Raw genomic sequence first — 21132 nt, 5'->3', positions numbered from 1 at the left:
AAAACAACAGCAAGTTATCTGTTCCAGCAAATGGTATGTGCCAGGAACTATACTAAACCCTCCATGCCTGATTTCTCAGTTAATACTTGCAACAACCCTATAAGGTAGATTCTACCAACAATAATTTTATTAGGTAGATTTTACTATCATCTCCATTTTATCCAGAGTAACCAGTACCAGCTACAAAGAGATCTCTGACTCTCTGATGGAAAAGTGAAGGTGTTTGGGCAGGCTTTGTGGAGAACATGAGTCCCAGGGTGTGTCTCAAATGTAAGTCTTCTTAATCACACATCTCAGTAATTCAGACCTCATACCAAAATGAATAAAGAAAGAAAGAAAGAAATCTCTTGGGCCAGCCCCGTGGCTTAGCGGTTAAGTGCGCGCACTCCACTACTGGCGGCCCGGGTTCGGATCCGGGGCGCGCAGCGATGCACTCCTTCTCCGGCCATGCTGAGGCCGCGTCCCACATACAGCAACTAGAGGGATGTGCAACTATAACATACAACCATCTACTGGGGCTTTGGGGAAAAAAAAGGAGGAGGATTGGCAATAGATGTTAGCTCAGAGCCGGTCTTCCTCAGCAAAAAGAGGAGGATTGGCATGAATGTTAGCTCAGGGCTGATCTTCCTCACCAAAAAAAAAAAAAAAAAAAGAAATCTCTTTGGGGTTCAAATAATAAACCTTTACAATCAGAGAAGCATCGTATTTTATTGGATAATTTGGGCTGGGCAGTTGAATGATCTACAGGATCTCAATATAAGACTTGACAGATTTCATATCTCAGTTCCTTGGTATTTTCACCTGTAAAACAAGAATAATTATTCAGGCTCTCTATATATTATAATGAGAGATGATAAAGATTGATGAAATATGGATGCGTAGAATGAAGGATTCAGAATAAATGTACTCTTGAGTTCACAGATATGCTATTACTAATAATGGAATTGTCCTACTCAGAAATAGTTTTCCTATTCAGTTGTGCATTTAATTATGAGTCATCTTTTTTTCCCTCATTCAACCAATATGTATTAGACATCTACTCAGTAATATTATGGGAAATAAAAAGATGAAGTTAGCCTCCATCTAGACATATCAAATAATGTGAGCAAATATTTTCCTTGAATTTTTGTGAAACCTGACAAAGTTGGAAGTAAAGCTCTTGTTGTGTCTACAAGAAGCCAAACATTGAGGAAAAATGGAAGAGTTCAAGCAGTAATACAGATGTTTCAAAACATCTGGATGTTTGCTAGTCTGTAGATTTACTGTGTGGATCTCCTACAAAGTTCTTCTGTTTTATTTCGGGCTTTTATAATTAATTTGAAGTTACATTTTTGTGGTTTGTAGACCAACCACTTTATGAAAATCCCTTTGTCAATCGTAAAATACTAAACCTTTTGTACTTGAGAGTCTTAAAGCTACAGTGACAGTGTTTATAAACCCACCTGCTATGGTTAGTAATCGTTTTTTATATATTTAAAATGTTCTAGGATTTGGCTATGGGACAAACCAGGTGAATGCTAATGGGGCTTATACACAAGGCAATTAGAGGTCAGAGAAGTCAGCTGCCTGGATGGAGATTTCAGAGCAATCAATTCCTTCTTTATTCATTGGGTAAGGGGAAGAAACTGCCAAAGGTGTGATGTAAAAACTGGTATCTCAGATACATTAGATAAAAAATTGTTGTTTGTTGTGAACCTAACCCTGTGCTTAATAATTTCCATCTAAGATGACTCCAGGGCAGACAGGGGAAAGGGAAATAATTATCGGGGAACTGAGTGAGGCCAGATGGCAGATGTATTTGAAAGGCCTAACAGTGACCTGTGGGTTTTAAATGCTGGAGAGCCTTCTGCATCCTGCCCACCTCAGCCTGCAGGTTCCAGCCATGGTAGTTATCCTCATCCCCCAGGGCAGTGCAGAACCAGGTGTGGCTGCCTGCTGCCTCCTTTCTTTATAACTGAGGGAATCATCTTTATGAATATAAAACAAAATGGCTCCTCTTACTCTGTTTTCTTACTTAGAAAAATCTCATTTTTATTCATATCTGTGGAAAGCTCCAACTGTTGCTAGAACTATGTGCTTTGTTTCATTTTGTTGGTTTTATTTTTCCCCCAAAATGGCTCCTGTTGTTTTAATGACTTTCCGTCGATACTTGGAAGAGCGGTTTTGAAGAAGCTGTCCACTCCCTCCCCCTGCCAAGCATGTTCATCCATTTACGTTTCTAAACCCAAGTATTCATCCGCACATCAAAATATGTGAACCTTAGCAAGATAAAAGCTGTCCAGACCTGATTTTGTTTCTACGCAGATGGCTGTAAACATGACACTAGGATATTAGTCTTGGCTTTTCTTGACAGACCTGAAAATTGGCCATGCAGAACTGTTTAAAATTGGTAGGAAAAACTTACCCTGAAGTTTACTGTTGATGAACACAAGAGAAAGCACATAATTAATGGAAATGCATTTCAGAATAAAGAAAAATGGATTACCCCTTCACTCGGAGTCCTAGCCAAAGGTGTGGAATAACGCTGATATTTCAGAGGTGAAAGGGGGCTGTGCTCATGTTAGTGAAGTAAAAATTTGTGGTATAGTTTACATGTGCAGTAATTAATGTATATATCCTGACAAGTCTTTTAATTAAAAATACGTTTTTGGTTCTGAAAGTATCATACAACAAATGTTCAAACAGTATAGATTAACAAGAAGAAAAGAGGATATCTCATCCATCCAGAAGAGTATGTTGCAAACATTTTGATACTCTCTATAGATTTGTACTTACGTATGTATGTTTTATATTTGTTACTGCTTTGTAACATTTTTGAAAATTTAAAAAATTATGGACTTTTTTCAGTGTTAATAAATACACTTACGAAGTATTATTAATGGCTACACAACATTTCTTTCTATAGATATGACATAATTTATGTAACCAGACTTTTGTTATTGAACATTTCGGCCATTTCCAATTTTGTGCTACTGCAAACTATATGTATTTTGTTAAATATCTTTGCAGCAAAATTTTTATGCATGTACCCATTATTATATTCTTCAGATAAATTTCCAGAAATTGAGTCCAGAGGCCAACCCATCTTAAGGGATTTTCATACATTTGGCGCAATTGACCTCAAGAAAGATGGTACAAATCGACTTTCTCACAGCACTGTATTGGATTGTCCTTTTCCTCACACCCTTGCCAGTGCTGAATTTTACCTTTTAAAAAAAAAAAAAAAATTTTAATAAATTGAAGGAGAAATGGCCTTCTCTTGTTTTACAAGAAGTTTTCATAATGTCTACTCTAAATTTGAATAAGGATGGTCCCCCAAATGTTCTGTAACTCTTACTGAAGAACACATGCCTGGGAGACCGATTTGTGGAGAGGCAATGCTGTTTCTATGTTGCTGCAGCACTTGCACAGGACTCTGCTGTGTTCTGCAAGTCTAGGCAACATAATTATTGTTATCCCCTTTTTATCTTCCTCTGCCTATGATATTCTCTGTCTCTGCTTCTAGTTTGGTTTTGTGTTCATGCTGGAAAGGACAGAGCAGCAATATGACGGTTGAAAGCCTTGTTTTACCCCACCCCTTGTGTTTCTTTTTTATCTATTTGTCTGTTTCTGTATAGCACCTTTTAAATTTTCAAGATTGTGCTCAGAAAGAATTGCAAAATTCACAGTGGATATTAAGATAATGTTTCACCTGACAGGAGAACAAAGCAAGCTTTATTTTAGAATAAATATATAGAGATACAGTTCCTATAACTAATGAGGAAATCTCTGCCTTAAATCAGAACTTCAAGAATAGTTCTGTAGAAAAGCACATAAAGAGTGTAAAACATTTGAAGTTATAAAGGCATTTAAATGGACTAGTTGATTTTAGTTAAAAAATAAACATATCTCTTCACCTTATAGCTTCCCTGGGTGCTAGATATTGAAAGAAATTTTTTTGCTACTAGTTTTTTAGTACAAGGGCATCTCGTGTGTCCTGCCGTTGCCAGCGTTGTTAATAAAATGGATGAGGAGAGTCCTGTAGTGAACCCCAGATGGGTACTAACCCCTACAGAAAGCCCTAGTTACCTCACTTACTTGAGTTGATAAGATGAAAGTGAACAGTGGTTCTCTAGGTCCAGGCTACTCTTGGGGGTTGGAGAGTTCTAGGTTCTAACATTGTATATTTGTAAGAGCTCATTTTTAGTTTTGTTTAAGGACAGAGAAAGAATAAGTTAAGAGCCATGCCCTGTGTGGCCAGTGGAAGATCAAGCATTCACCCAAATAAACCTGCCCTGTTCAGGCTTCCAATTGGATCTACAGCGAATCTGGTTTTAGGCAACACAAAGTTGCATCCTGAGAGTGAGAAGGCTAAGAAACCCTCTACCATGCCTCAAAATGGGAAAAGAAATATGAATGACTATAAAACTGTCCCTTGATATATGTAAGTATTCCTGCTTAGCGGTCTTTTAATAAAGATATGAAATATGTTTAAGCAAACAATTTATAAGATAATTCCCTCAGAATTGACCTAAGAAGAAAAAGATGAGCTAATGGCATATCAATTATTAATGCTTCATCTAGAGAATGTTTAGGTATAGTGCAGACCTGCACTTCTACAGTGGAGAAAATATTCTTCTTTTTTATTCTTTTCTTCTCAGTCTTCGCTAGGATTTATTGGGAAGGAGAACAACACCTGGTTTTAAAAGAAACTTGATTTTAAGAGACTATACAAATGTAGTCAGGAAGGAAAGGGGCGGATGTCAAACAGCATTTTGAAAACCTAAGTGATAGCAATTTAAGAGTAGTAGATGCAACTTGAAGAAATTACTTTATACTTATTCCAGACAGCTGTGCCATAGTTGAGACTAGTTATAAAAATATGGAAAGTTAACCCTCTTCCTAGCCCAAGCGTTCTTAACTTTGGGTCCATGGACCAGTATGGAATCTGCAGATAGAATTTAGAGTCGATGAACTTGGATAGGAGAAGAAATTACATCTTTAATTTCGCTAATCTCTAACTGAAATTTAGCATTTCTTTCTATTGTAAATGTAGACTACCAACCACAGTTATATTGGTAGTACTTGTGTTTGTCACCAGTAGAAATTGTACATATTTTCATGTCATATTACCATTCTTGTAGATATCTTAGAATATCACTACTTCAAATTTTTATAGTTATTAAATCCAACACTAGATGTTGTTATTTAACACATTAATAAAGAAGCACATATATTACTGTATCATATGTTTGGGGGATTTTTTGGTATTTTGATGACATAATTTCAGTATAATTGGTTTCTTTTGTAATCCTAATATTTTGAGAATTTAAAGACATTATTCTAAGAAAAAATGTTGTGGACTTAACGAGACTACTCAAAGAGTCCACAGCAGAAAAAACGTTTATGAACCCTCTTCATAAATAGAGGTGTATAAAAATGGATCAGTAGAGATAAGAGAGAGGTACTTTTTGCATTTTAAAATTTTCAGAATCTGCTTAAAACTCACAAGCTGGTAATTTAAAATAACTCAGGGTATGGGCACTTTAATTCTACTATTTTAATATTTAATTCCCATTTCTAAGGGAAGAGGCTGATAGGACAAGGGCTAAGACCTAAAGAAACTTCTAGCCAACAGAAGGCAATATTTTGATGGACTAACTTGTCCTTTATTGTACCAAGAGACTTTAGAGCTTCATGAAATATACACAGATTGAAGGATAGTTCAAATGAAAAACTATCTGGAAATAATTTGACAGCATTTTTTGAGTACCTTCTGTATAATCCCAATAGTTTTAGAGCCCAGCCTAAATTTCAGGAGTTTACAGTCTCTTAAGAAAAAGTGAACAATCACTGGAGACATTTCTGATTACCAATAAACATGCACAGATAAATAGGGTACTATGTGTATGTGTAGTTAAAGACTTGGTTAGCCTTGGGTTGATTAACTTGGAAGCCAGAGTAGGTGAGTAGGGGAATGTGAAGTGGTGGAAAAGGGCGGAGTAAAGGCATCCAGATGTAAGGAAGAAAAGTGCTGAAGCACTGAGCTGGAGAAGTAGAAAAGAAAGTTCATGTTTCATAGTTATAAGATAGGAGCTTTGGAAGAAGAGGCAGGCAGATTCAGAAGGGGAAAGGTTTAGGTAATATGCTGTAGGCATATTGTAAAAGCAACTGGATAAAGGATGAAAGGTGAGAAACTGTCATAGGAGAGACCAGAATAGAGCTTCTAGTCTAGAAATATGCATGAGGTGGTGAGATGGCCAGTGTGAAACTCAAAAGAAACAGTAAATCTGACAAATAGGAAGGTAGAATAAAGATTACCAGTGTTGAATGGTGTGTGGAGAGGAGAAGTTGAAGGGAGCAAAAGGAATATATGGTTGGAGTTTCGGAGATGTAGGACAATGCTATAGACAAACAGTTGAGGACTTGTGTCCCACGTCCTTCCCTTCCCATGGATTTCTCCCTCCATAAGGTAGTTATGTCACGTTTCTGTGCTTCATTTTTCCATCTGCCAAGTGGGGCAAATATACAAAACGAAGTAACATCTCAAGGAGTTTGATCCTTTGGATTGAAATAAGCTTATCATCTTTTATAAATTTTTTGATTTCTTAGGAGGCTGAAAATAAAAACCTACATTGTGAATGAAAAACAAATCAAACTAAATCAGAGATACAATACTTTTATAGGAGTCCTAAGCTGTGTAATGCTGGCCCATTATCAGAACTAATGTCATTGTTCTAAAAGGTTTACCTGCTCATAATTTCTTTTACTTCTCCACTGAGAATCTTACTGGTGCTTAATGCATTTTAGATACAGCATGAAAGTCTCAAAAGGTAGGCTTAGAAACTCAGGCAAAAATTTCAATGGGCTACCACAGGACATTATGTTTAGTGGTTTAAAAAATCTGATGGTTTCTTTGTAATCCCTGGACTTCTATTTTGTTTTTGCTTGAGGAAGATGGTCCCTGAGCTAACATCCATGCCAGTCTTCCTCTATTTTTTATATGTGGGATGCCGCCACAGCGTGGCTTGATGAGGGGTGTGTAGATCCACACGCCAGATCCAAACCTGCAACCCCGGGCTGCCAAAGCAGAGCGCGTGAACTTAACCACTATGCCACTGGGCTAGTGCCTGTAGTCCCTGGACTTCTATTTTTATCATAGCTTTTTATTTTCATTTTCTTATTGTATTTTCAGTTATAAACAAACAATGAAGAATCACATCCTGATATCTGTGGTTATCAGAAATATTAAATGGTGATAAATTTTTCTGTTGTCACTTAGAATCACAGAGTGGGTGGTTATGAGGCACCTAGCGGGGGACTGCAGGAGTATTTGTTAAGGGGCAATCATAGAACACCTTAGAAATAAGGCCTCAGGTGCTTTATTTTCTCTTCTTTAGGGATGGGAAAATTAAGCATCTTGTTTTATTTTCTTAAATATATGTTTAATTTTAAGAAAACTAAATAACAACAATCTTCACTTTCAAAGCAATCAGAGTAGTTTTTACCAACTGTTGGCATACATAATAGTTTTTCACCTCCCAAAAGGATTCACCGGAGCCCCCCATGTGTAGAGGGAATTCTGCATTACTTTTAAAAGATGAATTGATTTACCCAAATTTATTGCAAAATAAGTTTTATGAGCAAATACTTTTTTTCAAGGTCACGTTGGTTTATAACATTACGTGAATTTCAGGTGTACGTCATTATATTTCGACTTCTGTATAGACTGCATCATGTTCACCACCAAAAGTCTAGTTGCCATCCATCACCATACACTTGTGCCGCTTTACCCCTTTTGCCCTCCCTCTACCCCTTTCCCTTCAATAACCACCAATTTGTTCTCTGTATCTATGTGTTTGTTTATCTTCCACATATGAGTGAAGTCATACATTAATTGTCTTTCTCCAACTGGCTTATTTCCTATAGGATAATACCCTCAAGGTCTATCCATGTTGTCGCAAATGGCCTGATTTCACCTTTTTTATGGCTGAATAGTATTCCAGTGTATATATACACCACATCTTCTTTATCCATTCTTCTGTTGATTGGCATGGTTGCTTCCAAGTCTTAGCTATTAGGAATAATGCTGCAGTGAACACAAAGGCACATATGTCTTTTTAAATTACTGTTTTTGTATTCTTTGGATAAATACTCAGAAGAGGAATAGCTGGATCATATTGATATTTCTATTTTTAATTTTTTGAGAAATCTCCATACTGGTTTCCATAGCGGCTGCACCAGTTTGCATTCCCACTAGCAGTGTACGAGTGTTCTCTTTTCTCCGCATCCTCTCCAACATTTATTTTTTGTCTAGGTAATTATAGCCATTCTGACCAGTGTAAGGTGATATCTCATTGTAGTTTTGATTTCCACTTCCCTAATAATTAGTGATGTTGAACATCTTTTCATGTGCCTGTTGGCCATCTGTATATCTTCTCTGGAAAAATGTCTGTTCATATCCTCTACTCATTTTTTGATTGGGTTGTTTGTTTTTTTGTTGTTGAGTGGTATGAGTTCTTTATATATTTTAGATATCAACCCTTTATCAGATATATGATTTGCAAATATTTTCTCTCAGTTGGTGGGTTGTCTTTTTGTTTTATTGATGGTTTCCTTTGCCATGCGGAAGAGTTTTAGTCTGATATAGTCCCATTTGTTTATTTTTTCTTTTGTTTCCCTTGCCTGGAGAGACGTAGTATTCAAAGATACTGCTAAGACTGATGTCAAACAGCGTACTGCCTGTGTTTTCTTCTAGGAGTTTTATAGTTTCAGGTCTTACATTCAAGTCTTTAATCCATTTTGGGTTAATTTTTGTGTATGGTATGAGATAATAGTTTACTTTCATTCTTTCTCATTTGGCTGTCCAGTTTTCCCAACACCATTTATTGAAGAGACTTTCCTTTCCCTATTGTATGTTCTTGGCACCTTTGTCAAAAATTAGCCGTCCATAGGTATATGGGTTTATTTCTAGCTCGATTCTCTTCCATTCATCTGTGTGTCTGTTTTTGTGCCAGTACCATGCTGTTTTGGTTACTACAGCTTTGTAGTATATTTTGAAATCAGGGAGTGTGATACCTCCAGCTTTGTTCCTTTTTTCTCCAGATGAGCAGATACTTTTTGATTAAATAAATGTATATATAACAGGTAATCAAGAGGGAAAAACTGGAATATAGTAACTATAAAAGATACTGTTGAATAAATTAAATCACAGCAAAAGTGATGTTTTTTAAGGAATGGTGATATAATTATATATAATAATACAAATGTATAATTACTTCCTAGTCTTTTGTTTTATTTGGATAGGACATTCATTAAATGTTTGATGTTACAGCAGTCTCTGGGAAGAAGATATAATGAAATTGTTCTTTCAAGCTTAGAAACAAGGCTTTATTCTCATTTGTGAAAGTGAGAGTAGAAAGGGAAGAACTGTTGCTTGTGGATGAAAGAATCCTACCCTTAAGGGGGGAAAACGTAGAAAATGAAAATGTATTTCTAAAATGTTGCATGTAAATTCAATTTTAATAAATTATGTTGTCTTTTAAATACTTTTGGAGACTTGTCTTTAGTGGAACATAGAATGAGTCCTTTTGGAAACTTAAGAATTATTTTGTAATGCCAACATATTTTCTAATTTACCCTTTTTTAGTTTAGAAGTTGAAATATATCATTTTCTTTAAGCAATACTTGTTGGGCAGTAAAATAAACAAGTTAGGTACCAAGGATACACATTTTTGGACTTCACTTGGACTCACTATGTCATTGGCTTCATTAGGAAGAAAAGACCAAGCTTACTACACCATTTGGTTTATAAACCTATACTCAAATGGATATCGGGAAACTCAAGAGAAATACTCCAGAAGCTCCAATAAGGCATTCTAAAGAGTATAGAATTTGGCAGAGCATTGAAATGCACTGAAAGACTAAGAGGAAGTTGCTCAGTTCAAAGTTCAGTGACTATCCCAGGACTCAACCCCTCAAATAAGGAACCTCTATTTGTAGCCTGGTCCTATTCTTTTCTACCCTCTTAAATAGTTTCATCCTTCTTTTGTCTTATTTTCCCCATCTGTGTTTCCTCTAGATATATTAATTCACATGGTTTCAATTTGAAAACCATTTTTTAGGCCCTTTATTTTCCTCCTAAATAACTTTAGTCTGTTGGCAATAGATCAAGATTGCTATGCATCCATATTTAGTTTTGTCCACAAATTTAATTCTTATATAATGTGGAAGGATTTTATGTCAATCATTGGGAAGGATAAGTTCATTTAATATCGTGCTTTACCCAGGGCAAGGAAACCAGCAGTTATGATCCATGTGGAGACTCCTTAAGATGGCAGTCTGATGTCATATTTAAGATTACAGATGCTGAATCCAGCTCTCTAGGTTCAAAGCCTGGTTCTCAAATTTCATAACTGAGTAACCTTGGGGGGTTATGTACTCTGCATGCTTGAATTTCTTCATCTGTAAAGTGGTAATGATAGTGGAATCTGCTTCGTAGAACTGCGTCCTGTTACCTGAGATAATTCAGAGAGCACACTTAGCACTGTGCCTGACTCTTTCTTTTTCATCTTTTTCGTCTTATTAGCCCATCAAAGCAACTCCTCAATCCATTGAGAACAAATCCCTAAGCATCCTCTCCTTAAAATTCTGATTTCATTGTAAACCTGTACTATATCTTCTCTTCTAAAAAGGTTTTTGAAGAAGCTAATGGTAAGACTTTTATTTGGATCGGGCCTCTTTAATCCTGACCAGTTAAAGAGTTCCCCAAATAATAAGTTCCCCTCCAAAGATATAAATCCCACAGCTTCAACAGCTAAAGCTGCACTGGTGGCTTTAAGGAAAACTGGCCGCAGAACCTCAGATGAATCCAGTGTTTAGAACTCGGCATCTTGGGCACAAATGTTTGTTCAACCCAGTTTACCACACCACAGGATTTCTCTGCTACCAGGGAAGTTTTGTGACTCTGCTTACAAATTATTTGTCTTAGTTGAGTGTGTTCCCTGAATTAAGGTTTTCCCCCATCATGTAATTAGTGTTTTAAAAGTAAAGCCAGATTTTTTTTTTATGGTTTGCGAGTGTGAAAATATAAGGCATGTTTTTCTAATTATGAAACTGCTGTCAAACGGGTCCATAAAGCAGATGCACTTTGCAAATTAGAGGTTGAGTCCAAGGTTCCTATGGCTCTAAAATGGCCCCTTCTTTGGCCACCACTGTAGCCTGTGGCAGCTGAAACCAGGTGTGATGGGAACATATTGCCTCAAAGACCAAAGTTCACTCCGTAATCCTCCCAGACGCAGGGCAGATCCAAATATCCTTGGGCAGTCAGAGTCCGTGTTGGCACCACCTGCTAGCAAAGAGTTTGCAGAAATTGAACTATGGATGCTTGATCTTTCAAAGCTCCCACAGACCCAAGTCCGCCTAACATAAGGACTTAGTTTAATTTCTCAACCTGTCAGATGGTTCATCTTGGGAACTCTTCCTTCTCGCTTTCCTTTTTGCTACTTAATTCCTTCTGCTGATAACAGCTTATAGGTTTTCTGAAAGAGATGAGAGACTCTTTTCCTAATTCAGTATTATCATAACTAGATTTTTGATGATTAAGCTCACAATGTGAATCAGGGTGGCTGAGGGAACACTGCCTTGTTTCTCACATTCAGACTGGCTATCTTATGAATAAGAACTACTGTTAGAAGATCTTCTCTCTCAAACCTCAAGTCTATTCTAAATAAATATATTTTGCTTTTGTCCTCATCTTCCCAAAAATAGGTACCTAAGAGCAAATATATTGAAATGTCTTTCAATTTCTTTTTGAGTTTCAATGTCAAGTTTATTTAAAAGAGATTTTCTGGTTTATATTTTCCTCCAGTTCAGAAGGTTCTCTGTTTTACTTATATAGAAGCAATTTAATGACTTTTCTGGTTGGAGAATAATGTCCATCTTGTATTAAGTAGAGTCACTTGGATGAGGACCATCTCCCTGACCATGGAAGATGGAGGAGGGGGGGAATTAAATTCTATTTGTAGATGCATAGTGCTTATGAAAATGAAGAAGGACAATCAATACAAGAAGCTAGTACAGTCAGAAAATGGTAAAAAGCACCTCCTGCAGATAGCAACCTGCCAATATTTCAACCTAACTGCTGATTTCCATGCCAGTCAAGCAGGATGAGGTTCTTTGGTTACGTCAGCACACACCCGGGAAACTTGCCTAAAATTACTCATAGTTCAGTGAGTGGCCTTGATTACAATTTAAATGTTCTCAACTCAGGCCAGTGACCTTGAGTCAAAGCATTGCATCATATGCATTTATAGTTTCTGACCCCCACATCCAATCTCTCCTACCACCAGCTGCTATAAAGTTGTTGTTTTTTTTTTTTTAAATCACACTTAAAAGATATGAAGCCTGTCTTAGATAAAATTCCAGGACCTTGACCTCTTGGGCACGGTGTGATTATTTATTTGGCCATGGTGTGAATGCTAATTACTAAAGCCAATGATTAGAAAATACCAGTTTCCAAAGATGGGAAATAGTCCTATTTTACCTTCAGGAGTTAATCTTAATTGCAAAAATTAGTGCTTTAAGTCTGTTAAGGAAGTTTCGTCCTGTAATTGTTGGGATGAAGATGAGAATTTATCACTGGATTTGTAGAAGTAAGGGACAATTTCCACTAGAAAAAGAAATTCTTTGTGATGTAGGTGGTTCAGGAAAGTAAGATGAGAAGTCCATAAATGCAGCGATAAACCCCAAGTGTGCTGGGATTCAGAACAGACCCCAAGAGGCAACATGAATATGCTGAAGTTGTTCCATGTCAGTTTTTGCCATATCTCTGGGGAAAAAATGCAGATTATTTTTATAATAAGGTGAAAAGCTTATAAGAAGATCATGAACAGAAAATTCCCCAATAATATATTATTTGCTACGTAAAAAAGGCAAAAAATGATGATTACCAAGCGAAGTTTTAAAAAGTCTTGGGCCGTATGGAGTTTCCCAATTCTAACATTTAGCAGTGATGAAGACCTTGATCCACTGATATATAATCACCAAAGTCATATTTTCGCATTTTGTTTTGTCTTGAGTGGCCTTCAATATTTAGATATATACACATGATGCTTATTGTTGGATATTCTGGACAATGTGGACTTTTGACATGTGAGCCACTTGCTCTTGATCTCCTAATTGTCAAGGTGAGTGAGACATGTAGAAGCAGAGGGTAGCTGGTTGAAGCTTTCGGTAGAGAAGGATATTAAAGGAATGAAGACCAAATCCATGTATTGTTGGCTATCTAAGAGGTCCACTTTGATTTTATGAATACTCTGGGACCAGCCATTTCACCCTAATAATAAAACAATAAGGATTTTATTGTAATATGGTGGACATGAGATCCCAGTTACACCAGACCTGAGGAGCAAAACCCCCATTCTACACCACGTCCCCATCTGTTGATGTGAGCTGGATGGAGAAGGGGTCATGGAAAATTACACCAGCATGCCCTTGTCATTTGCAGCCATCCTCCTATCTTTCTCTGGATCCAGGTGTCTCAAGATGAGATTGCAAATATTATCCTCATTGCTTTCACTCATTCATTTATGTTTATTCCAAAAAATATTTAACGAACATCTCCCATCGGCCAGGCACTGTACTAGCACTGGAGATGCAGCGAGGTGCACAGCAGTCAGGCCTCTGACTTCACAGTCCGGAGGTCTTTGGTGACACTGGCATCTCTGTTAGGCAGGGAAAAACTTGGGCAGAAATCCCACCCTGAGCAGATCTCTGCCCTCCGACCATCCCTTATGGAGAGAAGTGCGCATTAGCAGATGATGACCAGGTTTTTCTACAACTGTTGTTTAGGCTCAGTTTCCTGAGAAGCATCTCTTCTTCACCTCCCCCTTTATTTTAAGAGCAACTCTCCTTCCTATTTTGATGGGAACTCTTCAACCCTTGACAGCTGTCCTTATTTGGGTGGGACTGTAGGGCCAGTTTTACCCGTTACTCCCTCACTGTCACCCCACCCTATTCCACTTTGCTCTGTGCTTGTAGGTGGCTTTAAAAAAGAATTGGCTGCTGATTTTCATCATGACTCTTTGACGTGTAGGCCTAGCCTGTAGGAGTTCCATACAGACACCTATACTAAGCTATCCTCCATTGGTTGGACTTGAGAGTGGAAAAGGTGAGTTCTCAGTTAAGGAAGATTGCTGGACCTGGGAAGCACAAGATTCTGGCAGTATGTGAGCAGTAAATGCCCTGAATCCAACTACTAAGGCAACTGACTACTGACGGACCCCCAACGTGAGTGAAAGCAAAGCAGAATTTCTGAAAGATGCCTTAGGCTCTAGTGTACCAGGCCTTTCTGTGTCTTACCAGTCTAATTTCATGTGATTCTCACAGCTTAATTACACTGGTAGAAATCACTTGTAGGAAATTTTCCATCTACCACATCTAATTAGGTATGTCTCCCAAACTTAAATTTTGTGTCACTGCAGTTTACCTAAGCACAGTCAAAGCTCTCAATCTCAGCTCGCTATCCTCATAGTTTCTTCTCCAAGGAAAATGTATAACATACCCTTTAACCTGGAAGTAATGACTGCCCAGAGGGATAAAATTCACAAGTAGAAAAAGAACCACCTCTAGACTGGCCCCACTGCTTGGGGTATGTGTTTACATTATGGGGTCACCATGTGTATCTTAACTCTCCAAATACTCTTATCAGGCACAGTGTCTCTCATTTTATCTTCACAAGATTGCTGTGAGGTAGATGGAGTAGATACTACACTAGTTTTTACACAGAGAGGAAAATGACAGCTTGTTGACTGACCTCTGGGAGATCAGAAATTATGTGCAGTTTTTAAATGACATTAACATACCGAGTTCTCCCCAGATCTCATGTGGATTAGATCAAGTGGCATCCTCTTGGATAGGTGGCCTAGACCATTGGCCTCTATAAAAATTATCTTCTGTAGTCTCCTCCTCAAAATCTTTTTACCCCAAAAATGAAGGGAAATCAACTTTATCACATTGACAATCAGGTATAGTCATCAATTAACTAGGTATTTATAAGACCCTTGAAAGTTGCTGAAAGGAATATGAAGAAATTTAAAATATGACCTGTGTATTTGAGAGCTTAAAACTTCAATGTAAAAACAAGACATAGACAAATTACCGTTTAAGAGGTGATGCCAAGCCAGATGTGATCGAGTGCTAGGTGACTCCGTGCTACAGGAGGTCAGAGAGAGGAAGGACACAGGGGACTAAATAGAGGAGGAAGAGATGGGATTTGACCAGGCTATGACAAATGAGTGAAATCAGAATCAGCTGGGAGGAGGACACCCAGATGGGGACAACTGCATGAGCAAATTCCAGAGATGGAGATGGACAAAGTATTTGAGGGACAGCAAATGGTGAAATACCAACAAGAATTTGCCTAGAGATGAGGTGGGAAATCTTTTCAGAGAGGTGGACTGGGGAGTCTTATTATATCCCCCCTTTGATGGGGATATAATAATCTTTTAAGGGTGTTTTGAGTAAGAGAATAGGACCGAGATGCTAGTTTGGGCCAAACTGCTGTACTCTTTCAAACCTCCATATTTTACAAATATTGAGCTTCTGCCTCAAATCTCATTTCCTCACTTCTTCCAGCAAATCCTTATGTTTTCTTCCAGCAAATCCCACACAGACCTCCCCAGGGAAAGTTCATTCCTCCCTCTTCTGAGTTCCACAATGCTTCAGACACGAGTCCTAGAAGATAAAGCTTGTAGTGACATCCTCCTTGCATTCCCCCTTTACAGCAGTGGGCCTGGAACATGGGTGGATCTTATACTGGGTGCTCCTCTGAGAGCAAATCAAACAGCGCCACCTATCGTTTATCGCGTGTTTGCTCTGTACCAGGCATGATGCTAGATGCTTTACATATATTAACATATTGCCTCTAATCCTCTGCACCATTCAACAAGGTACATATTAAGTCCATGTTGGAGCTGAAGAAATTAAGAGTTTCCCAAAGCCACATGGTTATTAAGTGGCAGTGATGTTGGCCTCCAAAGCCCATTCTTTGCATCTACTAGTTATTTTTCCATCTTTAAAGGCTTACAGTGCCTATCACAGTGCATGATATGTGGGAAATGCTCAGTGCATGTTTTTGAATGAAAGAGAGAAAAAGCACTAGGGAATATTATCAATAGCTAGAAAATGGAAGGCCCTAAGATCTTTAGTTGGATGTGAAGAGCCTTACTGCTGCCATCCACCAGTGTACCTTCTGGTGAGACTGCAGATGCCAGCCAGCCCCGAATCCATCCCTCTGCTGCAGGCCAGTGTCGACAGGAGTCCTCACAAGCTTCACACCTTCCCCAGCCTCCTGGGCTGTCAGTTCCTTTTCAGGACAGTGAGGAAATCGGACTAGGTGATTTCTAAGGTTTCTTCTACCTTTTATATTCTAAGATCTGAGAAATTCGCAAGTTTAAATGAATTCACATTAAAAGATAAATGACCAATAGTCCTTACTTGTACCCTTCCTGGCAGTTTTTGCAACTTAAAAGGGACACTAATCCATGGAGGTGATTCTTTATTTGGCAGAATGTTGGGCGCTGTGGGAGTACTTGTGGGCAGAGATGCTGCCCAGCAGGTCGATTCTGCTCCCTGGATCTTCAAAGCTGACTTGGGTGCCCCAACCAGGATCATCCTGTGGGCAGCATCCTACGCATCCCTCTCTCTTAACACACTTCACACGACATTATAATGATCTATTTTCTTGTCTGTTTTGCCCATTAGACTAGAGTATCTTTAGGGGCAAGAATCTATCTTTTATCTCTGAATGCCACACTTCTGACACCCAGTCAGAGCTAAGATATACTTTGGTTGAATGAATGGTTCTATTTATATACTCTTAAACAAATCCTTTTTTAAAACAAAGTCTTAGGATCAGCTTCTTCCACTTATTAATTACCCTTCTGTCTCCCACAACTCTCTGCATCTCTTCTCTGTCCCTCTACCCAGCCACACTGCCTGCTTTTCTTCTCTTGGGATTTGAGGGACCTCAGATCCAGACCTCTGCCTCCCTAATCTCCCACCTGGGAGGAAGTGGTGACGTTCTTTAGGACTCAGCCCTGAGAAAGTCTCAATCAGGACTGGCCTCACCTCACCAGGAGGGCTGCCTCCTCACGGCTCAGAGAGAGTTTTAGGATTTTCAGCCTAGATTTTAACCATATTCTTCATCTCATTAGCGGGTAAAGCCTTTCCAGAATGGCTGAAGGCCTCTCTTTGTTCCCCGTGTGAATAGTAGCTGATGGTTCTGGGTGAGAGGGGAGGGAGAGTGTGGAGCAGTAACAGAAGGAGAAGGTACCCAGAGGCATCCTGAAAGCAGTAAGAGAAAAGACTTGGGTTCCAGGGGGAGGCCAAAGAAAACCATTCCGTCTGAAAGGTGAGAAGAAGTCTTGTTATTCCACATGACCCATTAGAAGTTAAGAAAAAAATATATTTTGCTCCTCTTTTTACCTCAAAGCTCATTTTCTTTGGATCTGTGCCTGATCAATGACAGTGTCAGAGTCTAGAACTTTACCATGATCGTGGAGCAGTAGTTTTGCTTCCGTTCTATTTTGAATCCTTTATTGCAAAATATATGTCTTATGCCTCATTTGCTGTAAAAACTATTTTATTGTGGTACTTAATTAATGATCACTTTGACCATTTGTGGCAAGTGGCTAAAAATTTATCTTTTATCTTCTCTGCCTCCTTTTTTTTTCCCCTGCCAGTGTTTGAGAAAAGCAGATTAGGTAAAAATATATCAATCTGCCATATCTATTAATAAACTTGAGAAATTGGCTGTGATTTCTTTTTAAATTATGTAAGGGCTTCTAAAAAGTACTGTTTTGTTTTGAATACTGAAATAAATATGCTGTGAAATACAAAGTTAAAGTATATTATATATTTATGATTTAGATTAGAACATAGGCACATAAAATTTTTAAATTATTTTATGTACAATAGTGATTAGAATGAGACAGAAACAGAGAGAAAAGAAGGAAGGAATAGAGGTAGGGAGAGGAAGTAAGAAAAAAAGGAAAGAAAATGTTGGTACCTAAATTTTTTAATCAATTGCACTTCTAAATATATTTTAAGGGATTCCAACTTTGAATCCTACATAGATAGCAAGAAACGTTTATACCAAATGCAAAAGATTTATTAATACCTTCCGTTGGTACCAACAGAAGTCTAACATTTCTTTCTTTCCCAAGGAGCTTGCCTTTGGTGAACAAGGAAGCTGAAGAGAAATGGACTGTTCTAGGCCTTTCAGAATCTTTTATGCCTTGGCCTCTACCATGAGACCAGCCAAAGTCCTGCTTCCTGTGATATCAGAGTTTAGCTTGCAACCCATAAATATGGAAACTGCAGTTTGTCACTTGTATTTGTTTTACACTTACAAATGAGGAGGTACATTTACTGTAAATATAGTTAGCATCCAGAGGTTTCCAAGCTAAGAATATGCACATTTGAAATGTCTTTACCTTATTTATGCTGTGGCCACCACATTTGTATAAACAGAAAATTACTCCATTCATGCTTTATTACTTCTTCTTTTGTACCACAGCCTTGACCCCAGTCATCATAAATTGAGAAATAGTGGGGAACTAATGGAGACAGATGGGAATATGGCTTGCCATTTACTCAAATTGGTAAAGTAATTAACCTCAAGGTGCTGGTTTGCAAGAAAAATTGTTGGAATATCTCAGGACGTCGGTAAACAGACTCCTGCTTTAACCAGTTCTGACAACTGCATCATAAACTAGACTTATTCTGTTCAATTGACCTGTCAACGTCTTGAGTCCAAATAAAGATTTGTATTACAATGCACTTGCTAAGAAGTGGGAGAACACACTGCTGTTTCTTTTCAAATGGGTTGCTGTTCTCTTCCTGCTAGATAGGAGCTGGACTGTCCTATATTCATTCTTCAGGCATTATATTCCTTAGAAATCTTCCATTACTGATTGTGTGACAGCTTCGTGACAGCAGATGGTAGTCATTTGGCTCCAGAAAATGAAATGAAAAAACATGGGCCAGGCTGGCTGAGCTCATTTAGAACAGCAGTGGACAGAGGCCAGATCTAGATTTTATCTATCGGGGGATGTCCTGTAACGAAGCCAGAGTTGTGTTGGTGATGTGTTGTTCCCTACAGATTGAGGGGTGGGTCTGCGCTTCTGCAGCTTATTATATAAATAAAGGTGGTCTTGTGAATAGGGTCATTTGACAAACTACAGTCTATTCCTTTTGAAAGCTGACAGATTTCATTTGTTCCAAACAGGCCTCTGTGTGTGTGTCCCTGTTTCTCTCTGTCTCCCCTTCTCTCTTTCCTGGGAATCACATTTAGATTCCTCTTTTCCATGTTATCTGCTGTGAGCTGTTTTCGTAGCAGTGAGTTCAATCTTCAGGGCACTGTGGCTTTCTCCTCTTCACCTGAGTAACTGGGAGAGGTTTGACTCATTTAAGCTTGTATGGCTATTCATGTCATGTGTTCCAGTTTGCAGCTGAAGCAGTCATTTAAAAAAAAAAAAGCCTCTTTGTGATATCACCATAAAATTTATCTGGAAGGCGTGTGTCATGGGAACATAAAGAGTAATTTTCATCTAAAGGACATACATCCATTCAGGGTAGAAGAAAACTAAAAGTGTTTCATGGCATCTCAATTTGAAGAAAACTTAGTTGATTCAGAAATATTAAGGAGTCCTGGATTATCGTGCTGGCTATCCTCATGCATATACCTGTGGAAAAATATTCACAAAATGAGCAAACCCTGCTTTATTAATTTCACTCCAGGAGGACAACAGTTGCTTGAGAATCCCACAGCTCTGGAAGCTGTGTGAGGCACAAGGGAGGGAAGCATCCCAGCCACGGGTTTCCTCTGAGCTGACCAGCATTAGTCTTTCCAACTTGTGATCAGCTGAGAAGACTCAGAAGCATCTGTTCCTTCCAAGAGTAGATACATAGCTGCCTTGAATAAGAGTTTTTTTGTGTAGCCCTATTTAGAATAAGAGAGACTAAATAATTTCTTATTTACTTGTCTTCAAATTTTATTTTTTTAAAACCTATCTGAAAATCCGTAGAACCTTCATTTGAAAAAAATATATCCATGCCTCCTGCAAAGTTGCCTACATATTGAGCCTTTGTTTCTCTTAATTCTTTTTCTATCTCTGAGATTAAAAAATACTTCAAGCTAAAGCAAACTAGAAGTCAGATTCATTCACATGCTGTGATCTGCTGAGTGTATCTGAAGTCCTTCATCTTGAAGAGTGGGTTATTGCTGTTGAGCTCAATAGGAGACATGCTCTCCCTCCTCGCCAGGAATCTTCCTGTGAGGCTAGCACGTTCATCTTGATTGGAATCTCCTTCATCCTGACCCATTTCCTACTACTAGATGCCTTTTCCAAAGAAGAGCTAATGCTCACAAACCAGTTTTCCTCTCCTGCCTAAAACTCTCCAACCCATTCTTCCATTCTTCTGTGTTCTACTAAAGACTGGAGACTTGAGCCTACTAAATAAGTCTGTCGTTCTTTGACTTTGCACTTAATATTTTGGGTTTTATGTAATAATTGTGGATGTGTGCATGTAAACAGTTTCGACAGGTCAGCATGCTATTTTCATCCGATCAAATGCCTCAAATCTAGTGCTTAACAATCAAGGTAAAATATCTCAAGACAAGCAGTAGGTTTGAAGAAAATGCTGTGAATTCAAGGTGGCCATAAGTACATTGACCCCCAAAGTGTGAATTCCAAAATTACGTGGTTCCATATGTTAGGCTACTACTTACAAAAACATACCTTTTGCATTTTTTGGTGCTGAGACATTATCATAAAGTTAACTTCAAACTGAAGGCTACATAGCTGACAATTCGTGGGAGTTTTCAAGTTTGTGTTTTGTGGCTGATGACTGCGTAATCTGAAATGGTTGATGACTTCCAAGATTACATCAAAAATGCATTCTGGATGTCTTCTGCCCGTGCCTATTTCCATCATTAAATTAACCACGAGTTAATGTGTGATTGTTAAAGAAAACACAAAGCAGCATTTTGTAGTGATAGCTAATGGATTAGAATGGCATTAAATATTTTCCTCCTGGCAGACATAACATTTTATAGTTTGGCTTTAAAATAGAATATTTTATATACAC

The 21132-nt window shown here is 38.2% G+C and overlaps 1 protein-coding gene across 1 annotated transcript in view; it reads left to right on the top strand.

Annotated features, from left to right (window-relative positions):
* The window catches only part of NPAS3 (neuronal PAS domain protein 3), an 827327-nt gene that overhangs the window by 601462 nt on the left and 204733 nt on the right, over positions 1-21132 (top strand). The gene's annotated exons all lie outside the window — the stretch shown is intronic.

Source organism: Ceratotherium simum, chromosome 3, assembly GCF_057802395.1.
Source record: "Ceratotherium simum simum isolate JZ-2026a chromosome 3, ASM5780239v1, whole genome shotgun sequence".
Taxonomy (NCBI): domain Eukaryota; kingdom Metazoa; phylum Chordata; class Mammalia; order Perissodactyla; family Rhinocerotidae; genus Ceratotherium; species Ceratotherium simum.
This window is presented reverse-complemented; position numbering and strand designations above follow the sequence as displayed.